The sequence below is a fragment of the Misgurnus anguillicaudatus genome, chromosome 10 (genome assembly GCF_027580225.2).
Source record: "Misgurnus anguillicaudatus chromosome 10, ASM2758022v2, whole genome shotgun sequence".
NCBI lineage: Eukaryota > Metazoa > Chordata > Actinopteri > Cypriniformes > Cobitidae > Misgurnus > Misgurnus anguillicaudatus.
In genome coordinates this window covers 38709559-38723531 of record NC_073346.2, presented here as the reverse complement: position 1 = coordinate 38723531, position 13973 = coordinate 38709559, and positions in this window count along the sequence as shown.

Genomic DNA, 13973 nt, shown 5'->3' with positions numbered 1-13973 from the left:
TCATTCTAAACCCTGCTTTTAACCCTGGGTTAAGGAGCGTTTCACACCTGTAATTTGAAAGCGGTGTTAGCACCGCTTTTTACCCAGGGTTATGAAACCCTGCTCTGGAGCAGGGTTAGCACCGCATTTGTGGTGTTAACCCCGCATTGTGGTGCCAAACGCATGCAGTGTGAAACGAAGCAGGGTTAGAATGTTATGACCCTAATTAAACACAGCTGAAGTAGCTAATCAAGGCTTGATAATTACAGACAGGTGTGTTGAAACTGGGTTGGAGACTCCTGACCCAGGGTTTAGGAATGCACAGTGTGAAACGTCAAATTATGAATACCCAGGGTTATCTTTTAACCCCTGGTTAAGTTTGAACAGTGTGAAACATGAAAAAAAATAACCCAGGATTCCGTTAACCCTGGGTTTAGAATAACCCAGGTTTAACAATTTCATGTGTGAAAAGCCCTATAGTGGACTAGTGAACCTCAACAGTTTACAGTTTCAATGCAGCTCAGGGTCTTATTTAGCGAAACAATCGTCATTTTTAGAAAATGCTTTACTTTTAAACCACAACTTCTCGTCTTGCACTAGCCGTGTGATGCGCCAACTTGACCTTACGTATTACGTAATCATGTCGAAGGGTCATGCGTTACATATCATCGCTGTCCGATGAAAACCACGTATGTCCATTTTGCCGATTTTGAGATTTTTCGACAGATTGAATGTCCAGGTTCATTTCCGTATACAGTATGCATCACATAACTAAATGGCCAATGAAAAGTTGTGAAATCATGTCATCTGATTTTCACGTATATCCAATCACGCCGTGTATCTCCCACCTGTGAAGCATCTCGCCGGTCTCGTAAAGTTTCATTGAAGCTCAGCACTGCACATAGCCGAATAAACATAGCCTGGTGAGACAATGACTTTCCTTCATCGAGGTAAACGTTCCCCCTGACGCCAGACGTACGTCTAGGAGTGACTAAATTATGGTAGGACTGTGCAAACAAAGTATCTTTCTAACATAGTGTTATTTACACTGGGAACATCCCACCGCTTTTTGAAGGCGTTTGGTTAAAATGTTCTGAAAAATCAAGCAATGCTTAAGACTGGTTTTGTGGTCTAGTGTCACATATGTTGCGTTGTATGCTGATGGTGTGTTTTCTTGTACATATGTAATGAAATTCATTGTAATCATTTATTAAACGCGCTGCTGTTTTCTACGGTATGGTGCTTTGGCATTGTTCGGTTGAGCTGGTGTTGCAGGGACTGTTGCATGTGTGCAGGCGACATTGTTGAGGGTTTTATGCTGAGTATTTTCTTGTTGTTGACTGGCCTACGCTATGCCCATTTTTGATGCGCCGTTATTCAATATTTTTCCCGTCCTGCAATAATGTTTTTTTATCTGATCTTTTGTCCCCACCACTTTTCAACACAAACTGACGCCCCTGCTGTCTAGCATTACCATGTCAGTGTATTGATTCATTGTCCCTTCATAGCTTGCAAGAGACATTTAATACACTTATAATTAATATTAAATAAAGTAAGCGTATGTAACTAAGACGTAGGCTATTTAATAAAGTAAGCGTATTCATCGGTCAATATAAAGCGCGACTTGGGCATTCTAATTAATGATCGGAAAAACGCGTATCGACCACCGTTACTGTAAAATATGCACTTATGTCCATTTAAACTCAATTTTGGTCAAATGTGGATTATATCATTACACTGGCAAGAATATGGTTACATGTAAAGATGCCGTACCATGTATGACAACGCTACATTTAACTGCTTTTGATATACAGTGTTTTTTTCACTTCCTGAAAAATAACAGTTTTGGACATACGTGAGTTTCATCGGGCAGCGACGATATGTAAAATGCACACTTGCTGACAATTGTAAACAATAAACTGACACAAAGACATTAATTTGTATCATTCCACATACATCTGAACAGTCCTCTTTCTCCACACTTAGAAACACTAGGGCTGTAACGATTAATCGTGCAAATGCACATTTTCTCAATGAATGAATTTTAATGAATTAAGGTGAAATTCCAGCACATCCCAAAGCCAGGGGGCGCTCTCATGCAGAAACTCCCTTTGTGCCACAGAAGAAGTAACATTACAAACGCTCATAGATATATACACTAGTATATATACGTTCGAAACCGCCTACTACATACTATATAGTACGCGAAAAGCAGTAGGCGAGGCGAGTAGTATGTCCGAATACATAGTATTCGAAAAACAGTATGCGAAAAGTACCAGGATGACCTACTACTTCCGGTTAGATTTTGCAGTGTGCATACGATGGACGCTTCACTATCCCATGATGCCCCGGACGAGGAGTTATCCAACGAAGAAGAAGGGGCACGCGGCTCTTTTCGCGCTGAAATGACATGACGTGATGACGACGTATGTCACGTGATGTAGCAACATGGCGGATGTAGTACGTCCGAATCTCATTCATACTACCAGGATTCTTACTACAGGGAGTGCAGAATTATTAGGCAAGTTGTATTTTTGGGGATTGCTTTTGTTGTTGTACAACTACAGTGCTCTTGGTCAATTCAAAATGTTAACAAACCCTCAAACCTGAACATTTAAGTAGTAAAAGTGAAATGTTGGCTTTATTAAGAGAATATTTCTATGTACATCATTATTAGGCAACTATTAGTGTGCAGAATTATTAAGCAACTAAATGAAAAACAAAGATTTTACCATCTCACTTGTTTTTTTCACCTGTTAAAGTGAGAATAATAGACAAGCTCTACATTTACAAAAAAAATAATAAAACAATAAAAAATAAAAAAATATATAGACTCAGTGACCAATATAGCCTCCCTTCTTTATGATAACAGTCACAAGCCTTCCATTCACAGATTCAGTCAGTTTCTTGATCTGGTCTGAACCAACATTTTGTGCAGACGCAACCACAGCCTCCCAGACACTGTTCAGAGAGGTGTACTGTTTACCTTCACTGTAAATGTCCTGCTTAAGAAGGGATCAAAAGGTCTCAATAGGGTTTAAGTCAGGTGACTCATGTCATTAGTTTTTCACCTTTAAGGCCTTTACTGGCCAGCCACTCAGTTGAGTACTTTGATGCATGTGCTGAAGGGTTGTCTTGCATAAAAAAGTCTTATTGAAAGATGAAGATTTTTTCCTGTACCACTGCTTGAAGAAAGTGTCTTCTAAAAATTGGCAGTAGGTCTGAGAGTTGTTTTTTATTTCCATTTTCAACCCAAAAAGGTCCAACAAGCTCATGTTTAATAATACCTGTCTGTGCCTGCCTGCCTGTAATGTAGAAAACACTTTCTTCAAGCAGTGGTACAGAAAAAAGTTTGCATCTTTCAAGAAGACTGATTATTTTGTAAGACAACGCTCCATCACATACATCACAAGTACTCCACTGCATGGCTGGCCAGTAAAGGCCTTAAAGGTGAAAAACTAATGACATGGCCCCCTTCTTCACCTGACTTAAACCCTATTGAGACATTTTGATCCCTTCTTAAGCAGGACATTTACAGTGAAGGTAAAACGTACACCTCTCTGAAAAGTGTCTGGGAGGCTGTGGTTGCGTCTGCACAAAATGTTGGTTCAGACCAGATCAAAAAACTGACTGAATCCGTGAATGGAAGGCTTGTGACTGTTATCGAAAAGAAGGGTGGCTATATTGGTCACTGAGTCTATATATATATATTTTTTTTTTTATTGTTTTATTATCTTTTTTTTGTAAATGTAGAGTTTGTTTATTATTCTCACTTTAACAGTTGAAAAAAAAACAAGTGAGATGGTAAAATCTTTGTTTTTCATTTAGTTGCCTAATAATTCTGCACACTAATAGTTGCCTAATAATGATGTACATAGAAATATTCTCTTAAGAAAGCCAAAATTTCACTTTTACTACTTAAATGTTCAGGTTTGAGAGTTTGTTAACATTTTGAATTGACCAAGAGCACTGTAGTTGTACAATAACAAAAGTAATCTTCAAAAATACAACTTGCCTAATAATTCTGCACTCCCTGTATACAGTACCTACTGTTTTAATGCCAAGTAAGTAGGTACTTCATCTAATTCAGTACCTACTATACAGTATGCGGTTTCGGACGCAGCCCATATGTTGCCTTGGGGTTCTAAGCATGCGTTAAAACCGCCACCATCTTGGAACAGGGGTCTTGTCATAGGAAGTAGCTGGGTAAAGTTGCTGTCTCCGCCTGTACTCTGAATTCATGGACGATGCCGATTTTTGTGCGGCGTATGGATGTTAGACCTTCTAGCACTATGCATTATAGTTAGAAAAAAAACATTTTAATAATTTCAAAACTCTAATTTTTTTCTGGACTCAATGCTAAATACATGTCTGACTGTTGAAACGAACCAAAGAAAACCAAGAAAATTGCATTCATGACGATTTATGGTGATTTTATTTCCGTTTCACCATTGCCTACAATGACCCTGATGCGGGGTTCCCCTGTTTAAAAATGGCGGCTCTACCTGAAGCATTAGGTCTAATGAACTGCCGTAGCATTGTCTTATTTTTCAGTTCAATATTTAAACATCTTTAAAAACAATATTTTATGCTTAATAGCATATGCTTGAAGAACTTATCATACTCAACTGGGTCTTGCTTTGCCCATTAAAGTATGTTATATAATTTGATATGACTCTGGTCTTGAGAATAGCACAGTCAGAAATGCACATCGTGTTAAAACAGCTCTCTGCAGACGCACGTGTGCAGGGGCGTCATGCACCAATTTTTTTTAAGGGGGCACAGTGTCAACAGCTCACAGAAATTTGTGCATACACAGACATCAAACGAAATATTATAGAGCTTTCAGTCTTTTCCTTGGCACTTACATTTCTAACAATCTGAGAACCCCTGCTTTCATGCAAAAACCTCCAAAATAAGAGTGATGAATAACTTTAATATCAAATACTATTCAATCGGAATAATGACACATTTGCATCATATTTACATCTGAAACGGCATGTTTTATTTAAGTCTTAATGGCTTGTTTAATTGTGTCATTAATGCATTTTGCACAACAACTACATTATCATATAAAATGAATGTAATTTTAAATCCATAAAGTATATAAACAACGAAAATGACATAAGCTATAGCCACGTGATTATTTTTAATGTTCAACAATGATTTAAAAAAATATGTTTAGATAAAATTATTAGAGGAACGGATTTTTGCATAAAATTTTACCTCATGTGAGCATGTGAGATTACGCGCCCGCTTGAACTCTGCGAACTTTGGCGTTGTGCCAAGAAGATGAATCTCTACTAATATAACGTTGAGACGGTCACATTTAAAACCATACATTTTCTACACAGAGGAGGTTAACTGCACATTACCGTACTGGGGTTTGGAAATGTTGTGAGCTTTTCTAACACGTTTTAATTCCTCAGATAGCCAAATGCAGCAGCAAGCCAGCAACAGCAGAGAGCTCGTGAGCGCGCCCAGACAGACGCTGATGACGTCTGCGACTGCGCTGACTGCAGCGCCAGCTGCCACCAGAATAAAAGTAATGTAACATGATCAAAACACTATCAAAACGGCGAAAATCTCCGAAAAGTGACAAGGATGCAGCACAGAATGTATAATATTGTGCATATTAAACAGATTAAGAGTCAAATAACAGATTAATAGAAGCTTATTTGATTTTGAGGTTGGATGCAAAATCCATTGGCTCAAAAAAACCAAGGGGGCAGGTGCCCCCTCAGTTTGAATGGGCATGACGCCTCTGCACGTGTGTGTACGGTCTCTCTTTAACATTATGCCTAAAGGTCTCTACAGCCCGGTTTTATCTTTAGTCATGTGTATTTGGCTTGTGCTAATCCGTCTATCCGATATCTTCTCTCTCTCTCTCTATTCCTTTTGCTCTCAGAAAATGTGATTACATACAATGTTTTGGTCCCCGTAGGAGTTTCATAGCACTGTCGTCTTCTCTCCGGCACAGGCATTATCTTCAAACATCATCCCAGTCGATATCTGCATCCCAAAGCCACTTTTGTCGTTTCAATGTTCTCTCTGCTGATGCAGCTGCCCAGTGCGTTTGCGGTTTGTATGTTTTCTGCAAGGCCTGACTTGTTTTAAACTTGCGTATATCAAATCCATATTGACCCGCCGTGCTGAAGGCTTAAGAAGCTCTGGCAGAAATCGATGGCCTCTACCGCCGAGAATCGGCTTCATCTCTGCTTCCCGATCCATCACAGCGCGGCTCCGCTGACTCATGTTTACTAAAACTTGCTCCACGCCAAACCTCCAATTAACGCCCGATTGGCTAAACTCAAAGAACGAGACAGCTGCGCCTTATAAATATGGAAGAAAACAGCGAGAGGCTGATGGACCTCGGATCCCATTGAGATAATTAAATTTCTTGTGTTATTCTCTGATTTGTTTTACGTTACTGTCCACACCGATGACGAAGACGGCGAGATGCTGAATATCGATCTCTGTCAGCACTCGTTGGTTTTAAAGTTAAATTCACTGCTGTTTATTTTGTGTTGTTTTTGCCGTTGTAGGCTACCGTGTGGGTTAGTAGAGCAGTACGGCAATTGCCATTTCAGTGATGTATTGTGCCTGAAAGCTTAGTGAGTTACCTGTGCAGGCAGCATCATAGGCAGGCTTGCAAAGGTAGACAACGTGATTGACTTCATTCAGAGACTTAATGCATACAGCCCAGTGGAAAAATCCATCTGGGTTGGCGGATGATGTGGAAGAAATACATATGTTATATATTGATGTTGCTAAGCGTTTTTCCAAATGCATAAAGTATTATATAAGCACTATATAAAGTACAGTAGTGTGCAAAAGTCTTAGACCACCGTTCCACCATCAGATTTGCTTTGTCAATGGTATAATCTCACAAAATTATGTACCTATAGTCACCTTTTTTGATTCTTTTTTTTATAATGTCACGAATTTTTGCGTTTTTTTGTGATCGTATCATGAATTTTTGTTTATGTGTCATTGTCACATATTGGTTACTCAACTGCTTTTTCATATTTTCAAACCATTTTCGCTTCGATTTAGGGTTAGATTTGGTGTTTGCGTTAAGATGTCACTTTAAGGGCCCTATTTTAACGATCTAAACCAGTGGTCCCCAACCTTTTTTTCACCACGGACCGGTTTCAGCTTTAAAAAAATTTTGCGGACCGGGTGGGGTGACATTGGGGGGGGGGGGGGGGTTGGGGTCGCTGATTTGCTGTTCAAACGTGCTAAAAAAAATCCTCCTTTTCGAAATGTACGTTTTAAACGGAAGTAAAGATAACAACCATGTATTAGGAAAATTAATAATTGTTTTATTTAGGCTATAGTATATTTTCTATAGACGTGTAAAACCATATTTTGGCGGATTGTTTTTTACTTTCATTATTTGTACTAGTTTGCCTGCCCATTTAGTCTTAATTGAACCTAAACGAACTTGGCTTGCTGTTGAAGGCAGCTCGAATCTTGGTCGGGCTCGAGACCCAATTCCAAGTAACAGAAGAAAAGAAAAATGCAGTGAAGGAGGAGAGATGCCAGAAGAATTGCGGCTGGGCGCAGAGGCACGGAGACTCACGTTTACCATGAGTAATGATGATTGACAAGTTTAGGTTCCTTTCAAACCTACGTTAAAAGTGTAGCCATTAAAATATTATTAGCCTAATAGTTTATTTTGATCATGGTGCTACGATCGATGGATAATTCTGAAGTTGTTTTAAAGAAGAATAAAATAATTACTTTTCAGTCATTTGCGCTGTCACACAGTTGAACGTGCCCATATGTACATCATTGCGACGTACATTTGCAAATGATTCATAAAGTCATACCTCCGCAATTCTTAGATCGATTGTGTTTTAGAAGTACTGTATGCTCAAACTCTAATGACAGTAATGTGATCGCTGATGCGCTGGTAGAGAGAGAGGCGGAGAAAAAGAGAGAGAGCGCGGCTCTGTTCAAAAGTGGAAATGATCGCTGTTATTTGAAGTCAGCTCTCAAAGTACAAAATACCCGGTGGCAACTTGTACACGACCCAGTACTGGGTCGCGACCCGGTGGTTGGGGACCTCTGATCTAAACGGTCTAAACGGGTGTGGTCGAACCCACTTTTGCTAATTTAACAACAGGAAAAATGGTTTATGCGCCAAGCGCACGGCCTAAAAGGGTTGTTCCTATTCTCCTAATGAGTAATGGTTGAGTAATGAGTCTCAGCTCTCATCCCCTTTAAAAGCCAGTTGCACCTGGCGCCATGCCTAATCCCTATTTAGAAAGGAGAATTTGTAAACTGAAAAAAAAATAAGCGGAGGAAAAATACCAAAAGTTTAAGATCAGTGTTAAAAAAATGTTTTGTTTTTGGATTAAAACATTTAAAAGCTGTTTTCTTTTAGTCATGGAAGTAAAAATAGCAGGCTTTTAATTGGTGTAAATGTATTGATATCCTACATAATCATTGTAATCTCATAAAATAATTTCCAAATTTGCAAGAAAAGGTTTGTACACTAAAAATACAAACAAGAGATAAAGAATTTACAAACGTGCCGAGAGCCTTCAGCACTCGGACAGCGCCATGGGATTTTTAAAGCATTACTTAAAAATGTTTCTCATCTCACTATATCCACAGGTACAAAGTCATCATATACAATAAATCCGTAGGGTAGCATTAAAAAAAAAACATTTAAAAACATATGCATTTGTTTAAAGCAAAACATTTATTTACTTACCAGGCTACAGGCGAAGCAGCTCTTTACGCCTTCTAACGTCTCATAATCGATCTTCATTTATGTCCAAGAGACTCAATAATAATCTTTTACATTCAATCCTTTAATCTTTCATATTTAAAAGCTTTTTTGTGCTGCTGCGCATCCATGTGTGTGATAAGCAAACCCGAGTTGTCGTCCTGTTTAGGCGCATATCACTAACATGCTCTTTAAATAACAAAAACACTATTGCGCCATTGACTTTAGACTTTAGAGTAGGTTTTTGTTGGTCAATGGCGTAGTCTATTTTAGTTGCCTCAAAATAGCAACGCGCCAACAATGTGCCTGAACACACCTCATTTTCAGACCAGAACACCCATGGGCGCAACATTGGGCACAAATGCATTTGCTATTTAAACAACGTGGCGCTAAACGTGAAAATTATCATTGCGCTGAGTTGAAACTAGCAAAAGAGACTTTTGGGCCGGGTGTATGATAGGGCCCTTAGTATTGGTTTAAACTATTTTTTCAGATTAATTTTTTTGTATTTTCTCAATTTTAAAACATTGTCGTCTGGCGTTAGGGTTAGATTTGGGTTTGGGTAAGCATGTCATTTTATGTAAATCTAACCCTAAACCGAAGCGAAAATTGCAAGAAAATAGTACAAAACAGTTGAGTAACCAATACGTGACAATGACACATAAACAGAAATTCGTGATACGATCAGGAAAAAAAGGGGAAATTCGTGACAGTATCACGAAAAAGAATAAAAAAATTACGTAACTATAGGTACGTAATTTTGTGTGACTGGGCTGAATGACCATATATAATTATTTATATGTGACCCTGGACCACAAAACCAGTCATAAAGGTACATTTTTTAAACAATACATCATTTGAAAGCTGAATACATATGCTTTCCATTGATGTATGGTTTGGATAGGACAATATTTGGCTGAGATGCAACTATTTGCAAATCTGGAACCTAAGGGTGCAAAAAATCTAAGTACTGAGAAAATCGTCTTTGAAGTGTCTAAATGAAGTCCTTAGCAACACATATTACTAATGATAAATACATTTTTTATATATTTACTGCAGGAAATTTACTAAATATCTTCATGGAACATGATCTTTACTTAATATCCTAATGATTTTTGTCATTAAAATATCATCATTTTGACACCGGTTTCCCGGACAGGGCTTATCGTAGTCCCAGACTAAAATGCATGTTTGAGCTGCCTTAGTTTAAAAACATCTTTTACTGACATATCTAAACATATATCTGTGTTATTGTTTGTGTCAAGATGCACACCAGTACTGTTTTTTGTAAGGTTTTGTAAAATTACTTAAATGTCCTAATATAACTATAGGCCTAGTCCTGGATTTTTTTTAACCGTGTCTGAAAAAAACCCGCCCCATTAAGTATTGTTGGCTATTGCTACAAATAAACCAATATGACTTATGACAATATGACTTATGACAATGTGACTTATGACAATATGACTTATGACAATATGACTTATGACAATGTGACTTATGACAATGTGACTTATGACAATGTGACTTATGGTTTTGTGGTTCAGGGTTGAATATAATCTGTTGTGCTTTATAGTAAATATAAGATGATAGCTAGTTTACACTGATGTGATGTAAGACCCAGTCTAGTAGGTAGGCTATAGTTTTTTTCTATGAATTGAAGGGCTAACGTTTAACATCTTCACTATAAGGTTAACCAGTGCGACCGCCCATATAATAACACTACTGTACGTAAAAAAAATCATGTTTCATTTGCTTGTAGTGCGTACTGGTGTACAAATGTGCTTGTTTACATTAGACTGCGTCTTAATGAAGCCTTCTTAGTTTTTCTGGTTGACATCTGGTGCTGCCCATGACCGAACACATCAGATCTGAGATCTGAGATGATGTCAGACACACATACGATTTTAATTATCAGCCATTCACGTTGGGAAATAGTCCTGTAGAATTTGGCTACATTTATCTTTTTCCTTTTGTTCTGAGCGCTCACCATGAAAGGAAATTGTTTATCTTGCGTAATGGTGACAGGGTTGTTATAATCCGAATTAGCAGAAAACTCAATTACCGCAGATAACAGCGTGATTACTTACAATTTAGTTGTCAGAGATGTACAATTGATCATTCTTTATAATGAATAATTGGAATGTAATGGACAATTTAAACGACTTTTTCAAGATGGTAAACACTTTTGGTTAAGGATTTGTTTTAATCAACACTGCCCTCAGAATAAAGTTCACAATTGTTCAAAGCAGCTTTGCAAAGAAACAGTGAAAATAAAGAAAATCAAGGAACAACAAGGCGTTGGTTAAAAAAAGACAAACCCAGTTGGGTTAAATGAACCCAGAAAATGTTTAGATTTGACCCAACAACCGGTTAAATTAAAAGCCAGGTTTTATAACCCAGCATTTATTATAATATGATGAATTATGAAAATGTCGGTCTTGTCTACGTCAACAGGCCCAGAAAGTAAACTATTGTGTTTGTTGTAGTCCAAGAAAAGAGATTTACTTTGGAGACGATAACTTGCGTCATTGTTTACTTTGGGGTTTGTACCTTTTGCATATCGTTAACATGAACTAATACACACTTACACACCAAAAGAAATGAAAAAACGTGAATCGGACCATAGTTGTGAATATGAGCATTGCGATGCTGGTCACTGTATTAACACTTTCAGAAAGAACCAACTATGTCACAGATAAGTTTTGTTTAAATGTGGTTTGATTTACATTAATGTCACTGATTTAAGAAAATATACTAGATTTGATACCGAACAGTTTGATAAGACTTCACACTAACATAAAAAGTGAAAAGCTTCCTTGATCACAGTGATATGAAATGCTTCTCTGAGCACAAATAAACAACTACCTTGTTTTCCCTGAACTACAGCCATTTACACGCAGAGAAATCTTATTAAGAGAAGCTGTGAGAGAATGATAGCACAAGAGAGAGAGAGAGAGAGATTTCTGCTGCATGTTTAATCTCTAATGTTCGAGGGTTTTCCAGTGAGGTCGGGAGGAGGTGCTTGCAGAAATGTGATGCATATCACTATACACTTACCTCACTGAAAATGTGCTTTTAATAAAAGGAGTTTGCATGGACTTACATGATGCATAGTATTAATAGATAACTTTCAAAAATACAATACTGACTTTTATGTACGTTTAAACAGATGCTGAAGCATACAACGTAGACGTATTTGCAACATTTAATCGTAGCATTATTACATTTTTACAGCTACAAAATGTAAAACATTTACAAATCTTTCATACCATAAAGATTGCTGTAGAACAGTGGTTCTCAAACTGGGGGCCGCGAGATGCTGCCAGGGGGGTCCCAGTTTTATGACATTTTCATAAAATACATTAATTTATCATGAATTCTGTGTAATTAAACCTAAAAAAAAAATAAGGCTACTAACCAACAGCACTACTTTGTATACTTTAATATGTTTTGTCTTAAAATGTTACGTTTTAGAACAAATTTGTTATAAAAAAAATTGGGGGGGGGGCGCGAAGGAATGCACCATATACAAGGGGGGCCGCACACTGAAAAAGTTTGAGAACCACTGCTGTAGAATTCCCTTTAACCAATTTATCGATAACGTTACCACCCTAATGGTACATTCACACGGGATGTAAGCGGTAACACTTTCCGTTCACTTTTAATGGGTGACGTCATGCATTGCCGAACTGAATTGTGGATCCGTCGGCCAGAAGTTGGACATTTCTCAACTTTTCAAGCGGCAACGTGTGCGTGAGCCAATCAGATTGCCTTATGCAAATAACTTAAACAGAGCCAGCCAATTACGTTTATGGAAGACCGGAGCATGTGTAGCGGCCACTGGGATTGGCTGTTGGCCACGCATCAAACAAGCCTTCCGTCAAGCGTTAACGCTTTCGTCCCTTGTGAAATGTACCGTAACCCTACAGCCAAACCTTTCCCTAGACCCAAAAATACGTAATAGGTTTTTTATATATTACGCAACATAACGAATAGTAATGTGTAGAAATAGCATTTAAAATATATTTTAAGTAGCTACAGTCCCACCCAAAAAAATTATTATTGAAATCATGTACTGTTATAAATTAAAAGCAAGTGTAAGAACAATAATTTATTTATTATATTTATTTATTTTCAGCTGTGAGCCTCCCTTGAGCTTATGATGAAGTTAAGAAAAGTATACATTTATTAATCAACTAGAACATTAATCCAGCTTCAGTCTGTCAAGGCGCTTATTTCAAATTTCAAAAGTACATTGACTGAAAGACGGCAATGTCGCTAATCTGTGACGTAGCGCACAAGAGCCAATGAGCTTTGGATATGCCATAAAGGAATGTGTCGTAAAGCTTTTTCAGGCGAAATATTTGAATTAACATTCATTCACAATTTGACGTTTATGGTGCTGATGAGAAATGGGATCAAGATCACAGGATTAAGGGCTGAATTTGGATCTGTTCCTCAATATGAATTTTAAAGATGTGGATTACAGCGAATTAATAAATGAACATCTTTTGTGAATTTGTGTAATTGCATAGGAAAGGACTGCATAGGAGAAAACACATTTTGTGCGTCATGGCAAACACATGGCAAATATTTTCCAAATGGTTAAATGATTACAGAAATGTTATTTTTTTAAATATTTTTTTTAATTTTAGATTTTAAAGTTTCAAAGTGTGGTCTTGTCTAAAATTATGTAATTATTTTAAGTCATTCATATTTCATTAGATAAATGAGTAAACTGTCTTAAATAAACAAGTCAGAAAATAGACTGAAAACATGCCATTAATATGCGTAAGAAACGCCAATGCTTAGTATTTATGAATAGGAATACGTACAAATGTGTATGTCTGTAAAGCTGTTAATACATTAATAATTTACACATAACTCCTGTCAAGACGTCAGTATTATACGTTTGAGTGTGTATAAAAAGTAAGTAAATGTACTTGTGGTACATCCACACTTTACGTAAAAATACACACATCTCATGAGATCACATTGGACTACAATGGTCAACACAAGCATCTACTCGTGTAGCTATCACAAGATCATCAGTGGGTATATTAAAGCCACTAAAGGATCTGTGTTACAGTGTTTTTTTTTGAGGCAGACATAGACTTATAAAAATAAAGGTGCTTCATGATGCCATAGAAGAATCATTACCGGAATCATTTATGTTTAGCAAAAGGTGCTTTGTGGAGAAAGGTCTTTAGATTATAAAAAGCTACCTGTATGAAAGAAACCAAAAATGGAGGAA